Source organism: Bos grunniens, chromosome 5 (assembly GCF_055505025.1).
Source record: "Bos grunniens cultivar Pamir isolate PY7600 chromosome 5, Bosgru_T2T1.0, whole genome shotgun sequence".
Lineage (NCBI taxonomy): Eukaryota > Metazoa > Chordata > Mammalia > Artiodactyla > Bovidae > Bos > Bos grunniens.
In genome coordinates this window covers 14,555,909-14,571,429 of record NC_141169.1, presented here as the reverse complement: position 1 = coordinate 14,571,429, position 15,521 = coordinate 14,555,909, and positions in this window count along the sequence as shown.

The following is a 15,521-nucleotide window of genomic DNA, read 5'->3' as shown; positions in this document are numbered from 1 at the left end:
TAACCTTCCAAAACTGAACCAAGAAGAAACAGAAAATCTTAACAGATCCATCACAAACATGGCAATCAAAACTGTAATCAAAAATCTTCCACCAAATTAAAGCTCAGGAACAGATGGCTTCCCAGGTGAATTTTACCAAAAATTTAGAGAAGAGCTAACACCTATCCTACTCAACCTCTTCCAGAAAATTGCAGAGGAAGGTAAACTACCAAACTCATTCTATGAGGCCACCATCACCCTAATACCAAAATCAGACAAAGATGCCACAAAAAAAGAAGACTACAGGCCAATATCACTGATGAACATAGATGCAAAAGTCCTTAAAAAAATTCTAGCAAGCAGAATCCAACAACATATTAAAAAGATCATACATCATGACCAAGTGGGCTTTATCCCAAGGATACAAGGATTCTTCAATATTCGCAAATCAGTCAATGTGATACACCACATGAACAATTGAAAGATAAAAACCACATGATTGTCTCAATAGACACAAAGAAAGGCCTTGACAAAATTCAACATCCATTTTATGACAAAAAAAAAAAAAACCTCCAGAAAGCAGACACAGATGGAACATACCTCAACATTATAAAAGTCATATATGATAAACCCACAGCAAACATTGCAATGGAGAAAAATTGAAAGCGTTTCCTCTAAAGTCTGGAACAAGAAAGAGTGCCCACTTTCACCATTACTATTCAACATAGTTTTGGAAGTTTTAGCCACAGTAATCAGAGAAGAAAAAGAAATAAATGGAATCCAGATTGGAACAGAAGAATAAAATGGCTCACTATTTGCAGATGACATGATCCTCTACATAGAAAACCCTAAAGACTCCACCAGAAAATTACTAGACCTAATCAATGAATATAGTAAAGTTGCAGGATATAAAATTAATACACAGAAATCCCTTGCATTCCTATACACTAACAATGAGAAAACTGAAAGACAAAATAAGGAAACAATTCCATTCTCCATTGCAACAAAAAGGATAAAATGCTTAGGAATAAATCTACCTAAAGAAACAAAAGACCTATATATTGAAAACTGTAAAACAGTGGTGAAAGAAATCAAAGATGACACGGATTGATGGAGAAATATACCATGTTCATGGACTGGAAGACTTGATATTGTGAAAATGAGTATACTACCAAAACAATCTATAGATTAAGTGCAATCTCTAGCCAGCTACCAACAGTATTTTTCACAGAACTAGAACAAATAATTTCACAAATTGTATGGAAATAAAAAAATCCTCAAATAGCCAAAACAATCTTGAGAAAGAAGAATGGAACTGGAGGAATCAACCTGCCTGACTTCAGACTATGCTACAAATTTACAGTTATCAAGACAGTATTGTACTGGCATAAAGACAGAAATATAGATCAATGGAAAAAAATAAAAACCTCAGAGAGAAATCCATGCACTTATGGACACCTTATCTTTGACAAAGGAGGCAAGAATATACAATGGAGAAAAGACAATCTCTTTAATAGGTGGTTCTGGGAAAACTGGTCAACCACTTGTAAGAGAATGAAACTAGAACACTTTCTAACACCATACACAAAAATAAACTCAAAATGGATTAAAGATCTAAATGTAAGAACAGAAACTATAAAACTCCTAGAGGAAAACATAGGCAAAACACTCACTCTCTGACATAAATCACAGCAGTTTCCTTCCAGAGTAATGGAAATAAAAGTAAAAATAAACAAATGGGATCTAATTAAACTTAAAAGCTTTTGCACAATGAAGGAAACTATAAGCAAGGTGAAAATACAGCTTTCAGACTGGGAGAAAATAATAGCAAATGAAGCAAATGACAAAGAATTAATCTCAAAAATATACAAGCAGCTCATGCAGCTCAATAACAAAAATAAGTGACCCAATCTAAAATGGCCAAGAAACTAAACAGACATTTCTCCAAAGAAGACATACAGATGGCTAACAAACACATGAAAAGATGCTCAACATCACTTATTACCAGAGAAATGCAAATCAAAAGCACAATGAGGTACCATCTCACGCCGGTCAGAATGGCTACTATCAAAATGTCTACAAACAATAAATGTTGGAAAGGGTACAGAGAAAAGGGAACCCTCTTACACTGTTGGCGGGAATGCAAACTAGTAGAGCCATATGGAGAACAGTGTGGAGATTCCTTGACAAACTGGAACTAGAACTGCCATATGACCCAGCAATCCCACTGCTGGGCATACACACTGAGGAAACCAGAATTGAAAGACACACGTGTACCCCAGTGTTCACTGCAGCACTGTTTATAATAGCCAGGACATGGAAACAACCTAGATGCCCATCATTGGATAAATGAATAAGAAAGCTCTGCATGGCGCTTAGGGCCAGTGCACTGGAACGACCCTGAGGGATGGGAATGTGCAGGAAGTGGGATGTGGGAGGGGGCTTTAGGATGGGGAATACATGTACACCCATGGCTGATTCATGTCGATGTATGGCAAAAAAAACACTACAATATTGTAATGTAATTAGTGTCCAATTAAAAAAAAAAAAAAAGAAGCCAGTGGGAGGAGGTGAGGTTTTCCTCTAAGGTCAACACAGAAGAGGAGCCAGTCACTGCCCTATATCAGTTAATGTTCCTACTGCTGCTAAAACAAACTCCCACAAATTAAGGAGCATATCAACATAGATTTATTGTCTCACAATTCTTAGTTTAAAAGAAAGACCTGTATCACAGAGATCAGAGTGCTGGTAAAGTGTACTCTTTGGGTTGGGATGATCCCTTGGAGAAGGGAAAGGCTACCCACTCCAATATTCTGGCCTGGAGAATTCCATGGACTGTATAGTCCATGGGGTTGCAAAGAGTCGCACATGACCATGCAATTTTCACTTTTGGCAGAGATTACTCGTCCTTGTCTTTCAAGAGGATGTCCCTGTTCATGGACTCTATCATGCCCAGTAATCTACTATTTTCACTGGTTCTGAGCAGCTCTACCTCCTTATTTTTTAGGATACCCTTATTTTGTGTCAATTATTTCTCTTTAAGTTTCAAGCTGGAATCAAGGTTTCTGGGAGAAATATCAATAACCTCAGTTATGCAGATGTAACCACCCTTATGTCAGCAGGTGGTAGAGCTGCTTAGAAATAACCTAGAAAATACTTGATATTTTATACTCTACACACAGTTCTGTGTCATTGGAAAAGGGTGTTTGCCATGACCATCAGGTTCTCTTAACAAAACTGTTAGTGTTTCAGTTCAGTCAGCTCAGTCACTCAGTTGTGTCCAACTCTGCAATCCCATGGACTGCATGGAACACATGGACTATATGGAATGCATGGACTATTATCCTTTGCCCTGCTTCAATTTGTACTCCAAGCCAAACTTGCTTATTATTTCACGTATCTCTTGACTTCCAACTTTTTCATTCCAATCCCCTATGATGAAAATGACATTGTGTATGTGTGTGTGTGTGTGTGTGTGTGTGTGTGTTAGTTCTATGTCTTGTAGTTCTTTAGAGAACCAATCAACTTCAGCTTCTTTAGCATCAGTGGTTGGTGTATAGACTTGGATTATTGTAATACTGAATGGCTTGCCTTGGGAAAAAAAAAGAAAAGAAAAAACAGATTATTCTGTCATCTTTGAGGCTTCCCAGGTGGCTCAGTTGTAAAATCCCTCTTACCACTGCAAGGCATATAAGAGGCACAATTCAATTCCTGCATGGGGAAGATCCTCTGGAGGAGAGCACAGCAACCAATTTCAGTATTCTTGCCTGAGAATTCCATGGACAGAGGAAGCTGGTGGGTTACAGTCTATGGGGTCCCAAAGAGTTAGACATGACTAAGCATACACACAAATTTTTAACTGTATTGTGGGAGAGGGAGAGGGTGGGATGATTTGGGATAATGGCATTGAAACATGTATAATATCATATATGAAACAAGTCACCAGTCCAGGTTCAATGCATGATACTGGATGTTTGGGGCTGGTGCACTGGGACGACCCAGAGGGATGGTATGGGGAGGGAGGAGGGAGGAGGGTTCAGGATGGGGAACACATGTATACCTGTGGCAGATTCATGTTGATATATGGCAAAACCAATACAATATTGTAAAGTTAAAAAATAAAATAATTTAAATAAAAAAGTAAATTAAAAAAAAAGAAAGTAAAACTGTATCATTTGTGCCGCAATTTTTTAAATGATAATCATGGGGAAATTAAATAGATCGAAGCCAATGTGAAATATATTTAGAGAACATCAGAGATAAAATGTGTACATACAAGTGAATGACTGAAGGACTGGACTAAATAAACTATAGAATGTAAATATTAAACTACAGGTGTGAAACTTCTGGAGAATTCTACTCCCACAATAAGAATCATCAATCTAATACCACTTTGAAAAAATAGAATCATTATTGTTGAAATAAAATTCCTATTTTATGGCAAGACAAGAAACATTTAAACATAAAAGTTTTCTCTGCCCTTTGACTTCTCTCCCACACTGTGCATTGTGTATCAGCATTATGCATGGATGAAGCCTCCCCATTGGCAGAGACAGCTGCTCAACCATGAGGAGCAGCATTAAGACAACTCCTTAAAAGAATAGTATCCCTTCTTGATTTTGTAAGGGGCCAGATGACACTTAGATCTGGACAGTGTAAGCTGTTAATAATATGTCATTTTGTATATAGCCTTCTAGCTTAAAAAAACAAACAAACATACTTATATAACTGTGATTTGACTTCTAATGGGCAGAAGAGTCAGAGCTTTATGAGGTGCTCTTCTTGGGTTATAATACTCAAATTTGGCTCAAATAACATTTTTCATTTCTTTCTTAGATCAACTGATTAATTTTTCATTGACATAATGAAAGAAAAATAGATAATATCAGTTCATATCAAATTAAATAAGGGATGCCTAAAATTGAAGGAGTTACTGAAGTTTTATCTCAGAAGCCATAATCTTTCACTGCTTTACACTAGTTATTACAAATAATTGAATCATGGTTTTAATTTATTCAATGCATTTTATACAATTATATATATTCTTAATGCACATTTCAAATGAAATATATTTCACAGATAGTTTTATATAAATTATAGAGACCATATTAATTGGACTCATAGTATAAAAAGTAGGGAAAAAAGATTGATTTAGTTTTTCTTAACAATACCAATTTGAAAAAGCTTGAGAAAGATATGATTGATGGCACAAACTAAAAGAAAATGGAAAAATTAATAGTTTTTAAATGATTCCTTTAACTGAATTTCCTAAGATTCTAGTTTCTTTAATAATAACATCATTCCCAAAGTTCAGCTCTACTATCATCTTGACAGCACTTATCCCAACACATATACCCACACAAACACACTTCCTCTTTCTCTCTTCAAACTCTAATCTATCCTATTCCATTTCTCTGCTCAATTGTTGTCTGTCTTCTCTATAATAATGCAATATATCCTTAAGGGTTTGGAACATGCTATGATTAAAAGAATGGCAAGTAGGCAAAACAAACATGAGTTCGAAAGTCATCAATAGATCTAACATGAAATTTTAATGTATTAAGAATGTTCAACACTTTCAAGGGCTAATTCTGATAAAGTTTCATAAACTAGAGGAATCTGCCACAATTGTATTACAGTTCTTATCCTTCGAGTTACTGAGAACTTGAAGTTAGAAAATAGCTTATTTCATATTCTTGAATTGCCTTCAATAATAAATAATAAAGCTAAGCTCAAATTTCTATGAATTCAGTTTTTCTCTGTCTCTCCCTCTCTCGTAGACATTACTGTCAATCAACTCAGCTTTTAAAAATCTGTTCACTCTAAACATATTTAGAGCATACTGGTTATGTTCCAAGACTACTTCATATTCTTGAGATATAATGAAAATGACACTGTGCCTGATTCCTGCTGAGAGACTAGTGTCAAAACCAATTAAGTAAGTAACTAAAATAAAATGTGATGAGGCAAACCCATAGTTCTATGAAAATAAATAATTGGGGCCCCTGACCTAGTCAATAAGTGATAGGTGTTTTACATAAGATGCAATAATTAAGATGAAAGAAGAGATTTTCTTTGACTAGGTAAAGTAAACAAGCCACACTAGATGGGGTGTTGTTTGCTTAACTATTCAGAAACCAAAATCCAGAAGTTTCTAGATGTATGCAAACTCTGGAGTGAGATTGCATTGGATATGATTTTTTTGCAAGTTCCTTACTATGCATCTTAATCTTTGTAATAAAGAGAATGACTTTATCAACCCCACAGAATTTAGAGATAACACATGCACTGCACAGGGAAGTAAGCTTGGCATGATGTGTCAAATAAACTCTAACTAGCATTATTAATTTTTAGGGATGTAGTTAGCTAACTATAGATCCCTTTCAAACTAGATGGTCTAGGATAAGACAGAAAATGGTTTGCACTCCAGCCCAAATTTTATGAGAGTGAACAAAGATAGGAGATACTTTCATTTCATATATAGGAGGAGACTGTTAATGCTTAAAATATTCACAGATAAAGAAGCACAAATTTCCAGAAGGCGAATAGAAGTGAATACTTTGCTTGGAGCGGCAGGAATAGGAAGTTCTGCTGTGATATCCAGTAGATACAGCTTCCATCAATCATTCCCCCCGGCTATTATTCTGAAAACTTTTCCTTAAATATCAGCCTCACTCAGAATCTAGACACAAGTACCTTTGGATCAAATCCAGACCATTCCCTGGGACTTCCTATTTATTTATTCCACTTTATTTCTCCCCCAAACTGATTCTCATCCTCTATCAACTAGGTTGTATGTTTATTGAGGGGAGAGGTTTTCTACGTTGTTTTAATGCTCTATCTAGTGGGCATGAGTATTCCGTTGCTCAGTCATGTCCAACTCTTTGTGACCCTATGGACTGGAGCCCACCGGGCTCCACTGTCCATAGGATTCTCCAGGCAAGAATAAAAGAGTGGCTTGCTATACCCTTCTCCAGGGGATCTTCCTGACCCAGGAACTGAACTGGCACCACCTGCATTGGCAGGTGGATTCTTTATCACTGCATCACCTGAGAAGTCCATATCTACTGTATTAATATGTAAAACAGAGCCTGACATATGGTAACTGCTCTACAGATATTTTTTGAGTGAACCAAATGTTACAGAATAGAAGAAAGACATAGGAGGAGCTAAGAATTGATACTTTTGAACTGTGGTGTTGGAGAAGACTCTTGAGAGTCCCTTGCACTGCAAGGAGATCAAATCAGTTAATCCTAAAGGAAATTATCCCTGAATATTCATTGGAACAACTGATGTTGAAACTGAAACTCCAATACTTTGGCCACCTGATATGAAGAACATGTTTCATGTTTTATTGATACTAAACTAATGTAGATACCAAGCTAGGAACCAAATCCTTTTAGTTAACAAGAATATTGCCAAGGGTAACTGAAGGTGGCATTTTTCTTTTTTGCTGTAATATCAGTGTTGTTCTAGAAAGACATAGTACAATTTTTTAGATCAGTTATTAACTCTTTTACTCAACTGGTTGAAAGTTGCTGCTTGTTTTCTCTTTGACCCATTAACAAAAATCTAAAAAGGCAAATATGCTTGGAATATAGTAGGTGTTCAATAAGTATTTTCTGAAGGAAAGTTACATTAAAAAGGAAGAAATGAAAGAAAGGAAGGGATGGAGAAAAGGAGGGAGGGAGACAATAAAAGAAAGGGAGAGAAGTAGAGGAAGAGAGATGAGGAAGGAAGGAAATCTTTTGTGGAATGTGAAATTAAGTGTCAATACCATAGGAGAGTGAAAAAGTTGGCTTAAAGCTCAAATTCAGAAAATTAAGATCATGGCATCTGGTCCCATCACTTCATGGGAAATAGATGGGGAAACAGTGGAAACAGTATCAGACTTTATTTTTTTTGGGCTCCAAAATCATGCAAATGGTGATTGCAGCCATGGAATTAAAAGACGCTTATTCCTTGGAAGGAAAGTTATGACCAACCTAGACAGCATATTAAAAAGCAGAGACATTACTTTGCCAACAAAGGTCCATCTAGTCAAGACTATGGTTTTTCCAGTGGTCATGTATGGATGTGAGAGTTGGACTGTGAAGAAAGCTGAGTGCTGAAGAATTGATGCTTTTGCACTGTGGTGTTGGAGAAGACTCTTGAGAGTCCCTTGGACTGCAAGGAGATCCAACCAGTTCATCCTAAAGGAAATCAGTCCTGAATATTCATTGGAAGGACTGATGTTGAAGCTGAAACTCCAATACTTTGGGCACCTGATGCGAAGAGCTACTCATTGGAAAACTCTGATGCTGGGAGGGATTGGGGGCAGGAGGAGAAGGGGACGACAGAGGATGAGATGGCTGGATGGCATCACCGACTCAATGGACATGAGTTTGAGTAAACTCTGGGAGTTGGTGCTCGACAGGGAGGCCCGGCATGCTGCGATTCATGGGGTCACAAAGACTTGGACACGACTAAGCGACTGAACTGACTGACTGAACTCACCATCATCCTTTTCCTACATTGAGACTTTTGCTCCCCAGGTACTCTAATTTATATTATTGTACACTGGGTATCCCATGTGGAACATATACATCAGAGCACAGTACCTAACATTCTATCATAGTTAATCATTTTTACTGATTAAAGAATCTATCCCTGTTACAGCTAATACATTTATGATTAATTCTAAATATATGAACCTGAAAGAAAACTATTTTTCGTGAATTTTAGAAAAGCACCATATGATTCTACTGCAAAAGAAAATAGGCATTTACAATGCTTTTCCTTTCACTGATTCTCTTTATTTTACTCCCTACTGAACATTCTTTTCATGTTTTTCAATCTATGAAAGTAAAAGTGTTTGTCATTCAGTTGAGTCCAACTCCGTGACCCCATGGACTGTGGTCCACCAGGTTCCTCTGTCCATAAAATTCTCCAAGCAAGAATCATGGAGTGGGTTGCCATTTCCTTCTCCAGGGGATCTTTCTGACCCAGGAATTGAACCAGGTCTCCTATATTGCAGGCAGAATCTATACTGTCTGAGCCACCAGGGAATATCTTTTCCCCCCCTTTTTTTACAATCTGTGGATTAAGCCAAAGTGCAACAATTTCTTAAGCACAATTTCATTGTAAAAACTTTGTTTTTATCTAAGATTATTTACAATTATTTTAAGTGCTTAGATATTTACTTTATACACAAGACATAAAAACTCATTATAAATTCTGCATTCCCCTATAAACCATTGCATAATAAAGAGCATTTAGTTTCCTTTACTTAACAAATTCAATATACAAGGTAAGCCTATGAAATGTTTCCAATAGAATACATAACAGTGTCTATCTCCCCTTTTGAATGTTTGGCAAACAAAAAGAGAGTATCTCACATTCTCTTAACATCTAGAATGTATTATAATATTTATTTATTCCATTTTGTTTAAGGATAAGTTAATCATCACAGGAGAAGATCTGTGTATTCAAGGTATAATGCATGATCAAACATTTGTAACAAATTTTATTGTTTATTCCACTGTAAAATGGAGAAATTTTGACTTAGATTTCCTACTAACAACCTGACAATTTTGCCATGCTGCACTATCATTATTCGAACTAGTTATCAGAACAAAATCTACCTAAATCACGCGTGATTGCCAGCTATTGTCAAGTAATTATTCAGATACTGAGCAGTTTGAATAAAAATCTGACCCAAGTTATGTGACTTAAAAGGACTCCAGGTATGGACAAAATATTGTGGTTCAAGAAATAGTCTCCAGATGGCATATCTTTAGAACTGGAAGAACTTCATAGATGATTTGCTCAAATACAAATATTTAATGTAGTATAGATCGAATTTAATATTGCCCAATATTGCAATTAATTATTTTCTTATCTATTTCTTCATACACTTTAAATTTCTTAATGAATACAACAATATTTTTATTTCTTGCTATAGTAGCTACTATACAGTTGGTGCTCAATAAAAGCTAATAAATTTATATGATACTATTTATCAATTTAGATTTGAGATTATGTTTAGATTTTTTAAATACCTAAAAAAACCCTTAATATATCACTCTGCCACACAATTTCAAAGGGTCTCAAAATCAATTAATTCAGAAAAAAGTACCGTACAAATTCACTAATAATCCAGTGACTTCAGATTAAAATGTCATGTAATGGTTTCATGTCAATTATTTTAAAAATCTTTGCTGTTTTTTAATATGGCATCCTCAAGATTTTTGAATGTGTAGGGGACAAACCTTCTTTATGAGTAGGTCTCGGGTATATTTTGTGAAATAAAATTCACATTTAATGGCAAGTAAGAAAAATCTAAACATAAGAATTTCTTCTCTGCCCTTTGGCCTCCTCTCTTTCCACACTGTGCATAGTGTGTGAGCATTACACATCAACAAAGCCTCTCCTGTCAGCAGGAATACGAGCTGCATCATAAAGAACAACATTCTCCCAGAATCAAAAAAACAACTGCTCAAAAGATACCATTTCTTCTTGATCTTGTAAGGGTCACATGACTCTTCACAATGATGCTTACATCTAGATTATAGAAACTGCCAATAATATATCATTTGTTGTACAGGCTTCTGTCTCAAAAAACTTATATAACTGGACTTTGATTTCTAAGGGGAAGAATAGTTCTCAGAGCCTTTGTGATGTTCTTCCCAGGTTATAATCCTCAAATTTGGACTAAAATTTTCCATTTTCTTCCTAGATTGACTAATTAATTTTTGTCAACACCTTGAAGCATTAAAAAAAAAAAAAAAATCCTGAAAATACTATCTCAAAAAATGGAACTTTTAGAATGAAAGTATTCTAAGTATTTTCAGAATACTGACAAAATACTGAAAAAAACAAAGAAGTACTAATCTTAATGTCAATTTTAATAATGCAACATGATCTATATGAGGAATCCTGTTTTAAGTGTGTGGTTCACATCACATGCTTACTATCAGCTCTTTTCTTTTTCTTTCTTTCTTCTTAATCTATGAGCATTTAGGCAAGTTTTCCTTAAAATGTATAATATCCAAGAACAACAATATGATTCATAAAGACCATTATGGGGCTTCTGGGCTTTCCAGCTCTTGAGTCCATATTCTGAATGAATTCTGCTTTCTTCCATTCCTCTTTTTTGTCAGATACTAAACTAAGTCACTTCAGTCGTGTCCGACTCTGTGCGACCCAATAGACGGCAGCCCACCAGGCTCCCCCGTCCCTGGGACTCTCCAGGGAAGAACACTGGAGTGGGTTGCCATTTTCTTCTCCAATGTGTGAAAGTTAAAAGTGAAAGTGAAGTTGCTCAGTCGTGTCTGACTCGTAACGACCCCATGGACTGCAGCCTACCAGGGTCCTCCGTCCATGGGATTTTCCAGGCAAGAGTACTGGTGTGGGGTGCCATTGCCTTCTCTGTGTCAGATACTAGGGATTTATTTTTTGCTTTTGTCCTGGCCCTTTATTTCCTTTCTGAACTTTGTAGAAAAACTTGGAGAATTTCTTCCCTCTTACTCCTGTCAAATTACTTGATCTTTGACATTCTGAGGAGGCCTTACAAACAGCAGAGAAAAGAGAAGCTAAAGGCAAAGGAGAAAAGGAGAGATATATCTATCTGAATGCAGAGTTCCAAAGAATAGGAAGAAGCAATAAGAAAGCCATCCTAAGTGATCAATGCAAAGAAATAGAGGAAAACAATAGAATGGAAAAGACTAGAGATCTCTTCAAGAGAACTGAAATACCAAGGGAACATTTCATGAAAAGATGGTCCCACTAAAGGACAGAAATGATATGGACCTAACAGAAACAGAAGGTATTAAGAAGATGTGACAAGAACACGCAGAAGAACTATACAAAAAAGATCTTAATGACCCAGATAACCACGATGGTGTGCTCACTCATCTAGAGCCAGACATGCTGGAATGTGAAGTCAAGCGGGCCTTAGGAAACATCACTATGAACAAAGCTAGTGGAGGTGATGGAATTCCAGCTGAGTTATTTCAAATCCTAAAAGACGATGCTGGTAAAGAGCTGCACTCAGTACGCCAGCTTTCAATACTTGGAAAACTCAAGAGTGGACACAGGCCTGGAAAATTCATTCTGATCCCAAAGAAAAGCAATGCCAAAGAATGTTCAGACTACTATGCAATTGCACTCATGTCACACGTTAGCAAAGTAAAGCTACAAATTCTCTAAGCAAGGTTTCAATAGTACGTGAACCAAGAACTTGCAGATGTTCAAACTAGATTTAGAAAAAGCAGAGAAACCAGAGATCAAATTGCCAACATCTGTTGGATCATCAACAAAGCAAGAGAGTTCCAGAAAAACATCTATTTCTGCTTTATCGACTATGCTAAAGCTTTTGACTGCATGGGTCACAACAAACTGTGGGAAATTCTTAAAGAGATGGGAGTAGCAGACCTCCTTACCTGCCTCCTGAGAAATCTGTATGCAAGTCAAGAAGCAACAGTTAGAACTGGACATAGAACAACAGACTGGTTCCAAATAGGGAAAGAGTACGTCAAGGCTGTATATTTTCACCCTGCTTATTTAACTTTTATGCAGATTACATTGCCGGGAGCCGGCATATTGCATATTGAGTGCATATTGCATATTGAGTGCAGCACTTTCCACAGCATCATCTTTCAGGATCTGGAATAGCTCAACTGGAATTCTATCACCTCCGGTAGCCAGCATGAGGAACTCCGCCCATGACAAAGGTCATGAGGAAGGAGGCTCGGCATACGCAAAGGTGGGATCGAGCCTCAGGAGTCCCCCATCTACCCCCAAAACCAGAGTCTGCCTACTTTCTGCTTTGTGCTTTCACCTACACCTCTGACTTTATGGGGGGCTGTCCCCCACTACCTCTCTCTGAAAAAAGAGTTAGCTTACAGCTCCAGTTAATAATTCCTGGGTGTGACAGTGTTTAACCTACAAACTCCTTTGGAAATCCTCTAGCCTGCCTGAATAGGTTTTTCTGGCCACATGTGATTGTTCAGAGCCTCCCAACTGTGAGAGGCAGGAGATGTTCTAAACTGTCTAAACACAGATTCTTTTGAGTAGTTAAAAGATTGATTAGAAATTGTATTGGTGAAGGGATTTTCACTTGTTGGGCCAATGTTTGCTGCTAAGTTTCCATATCCCTTACCTGCTGTGTCCCTGGCAGTGTATTGATTAATATAATTGGTGTAAGTAGTAGCTTTAATGTTTGTAACCTGGGACCCTTGAGTTAATTCTTTTTCTTGTTATAGCCCACCACACCTTTGCTCTGTAGGAATGCAACTTTATCTAATGCTTTTGGAGGGTGGCTCCTGGCCAATCACCTTTAGAGAAAAATAAGTTTTCTGAAGAAAAGGTCTTAAAATGTTAACAGGCCTCCGGGCCAGAAGATGATGCAAATCACCTAAGCTTTTGCATATGATAAGTTTGCAGGAAGAAAGCCTGGCTTGCTGCAAGACTCTACCCCTTCCCCCATTATCCTCTATGCATAACTTAAGGTATAAAAACTACTTTGGAAAATAAAGTGCGGGCCTTGTTCACCGAAACTTGGTCTCCCCATGTCGTTCTTTTTCTTACCTTCTGGCTGAATTATTCAGCCTCTTTTCTCCACTGAATTTCCTCACTGAGCTATCCTTATTTCAGCCTCTTTTCTCCACTGAATTTCCTCACTGAGCTATCCTCATTCTATTACTCTTTATACCCTTAATTCACGTTTAATTAAGCAGTTGTTTCCTGATCTTCGCCTACGCCGTCTCTCCTTCGAATACCCTGGATCAGCTGGGGCTGGTCCCCGGCATTACATCATGTGAAATGCCAGGCTGGATGAAGCACAAGCTGGAATCAAGATTGCTGGGAGAAATATCAGTAACCTCAGATATACAGATGAAACCACCCTTACGGAAGAACACAAAAAGAAACTAAAGAGCCTCTTGATGAAGGTGAAAGAGGAGGGTGAATAAGCTGGCTGAAAACTCAACATTCAAAAAACTAAGATCATGGCATTTTGGCTAATAGACGAGGTAACAATGGATAGAGTGAGAGAGTGAATTTTCTTGGGCTCCAAAACCACTGCAGATGGTGACTGAAGCCATGAAATTTAAAAATACTTGCTGCTTGAAAGTAAAGCTATGACACACCTAGGCGTCGTATTGAAAACCAGAGACATTACTTTGCCAACAAGGGTCCATCTAGTCAAAGCTATGGTTTTTCTAGCAGTCTTGTATGGATGTGAGAGTTGGACCATAAAGAAAGCTGAGTGCTGAAGAACTGAGGCTTTTGAACTGTGGTGTTGGAGAAGATTCTTGAGAGTCCCTTGGACAGCCAGGAGATCCAACCAGTCCATCCCAAAGGAGATCAGTCCTGAATATTAATTGGAAGGACTGATGCTGAAGCTGAAGCTCCAATACTTTGGCCACCTGATGTGAAGAACTGACTCATTGGAAAAGGTCCTGAGGCTGGAAACGATTGAAGGCAGGAGGAAAAGGGACGACAGAGGATTAGATGGTTGGATGGTATCACTGACTCGATGGACATGAGTTTGCACAATTCTAGGATTTGGTGATGGATAGGGAAGCCTGGTGTGCTGTAGTCCACGGGGTTGCAAAGAGTCAGACATCACTGTGCAACTGAACTGACATTCCCAGCCCTGGTGTCACTTTCTAGTGTTTATACTATCTTGATTCTTATCATTTACCATATCCTTATGCATCAGTTCTTTTTTTTTTTTTTTTTTTTTGCCATTTTATTTTTTAACTGAAGAATAATTGCTTTACAGATTAATAATTGTGGTTTTCTGTCAAATATCAACAAGAATCAGCCATAAGTACACCCATGTTTCCTCCCTCCTGAACCTCCCTCCCATCTCCCTCTCCATTCCACCCTTCTAGATTGTCACAGAGCCCCTGTCTGAATTCCCTGAGCCACACAGCAAATTCCTATTGGCTCTCTATTTTATATATGGTATTGTAAAATTATCAAAAGGAAATTAATAATTTGCCTGTCTAGCTATTGAAACTAAATGGCATAGTTTCTACCCTCATGGCATTTAGAAAGAAGCAATATGTACTTGATTAGGGTGAAAGCTTTTGTGATCAATTGAATCTAAGGCTTTCTGGATCCTGCTTACTTGTTTTCAGTCTTGGAAAACTTATCTGAGATATCGAGATTCATTTTTTCACTACCATATATTCACATGACAATGTTGTGCTAGTTAAATAAATCATATAAATTGGTATAGGATCTGATTTACAATTGGTGTTACACTTTGTATTCTTTTGATTTAAATCTTCAAATGCTGAGATAGCTGTCATTTGGAAAATACCTTTCCAAATGACAATTGTCCTGCCCCATATCAGTCAGAGTACCAGGAGAAAACATACTCTCAAATTGTTCAACAACAAAAAAAATTTTAATTAAAAAAAAAAACAAACTACTAGAAGACGGTGAGAGCAATCTATTTTATCTTGAATTTGGCAATGACTTTTCAGATACAATACCAAAGGCATGCTCCATGAGGGAAAGAACTAGTAAGTGGGACTCTGTTAAATTTA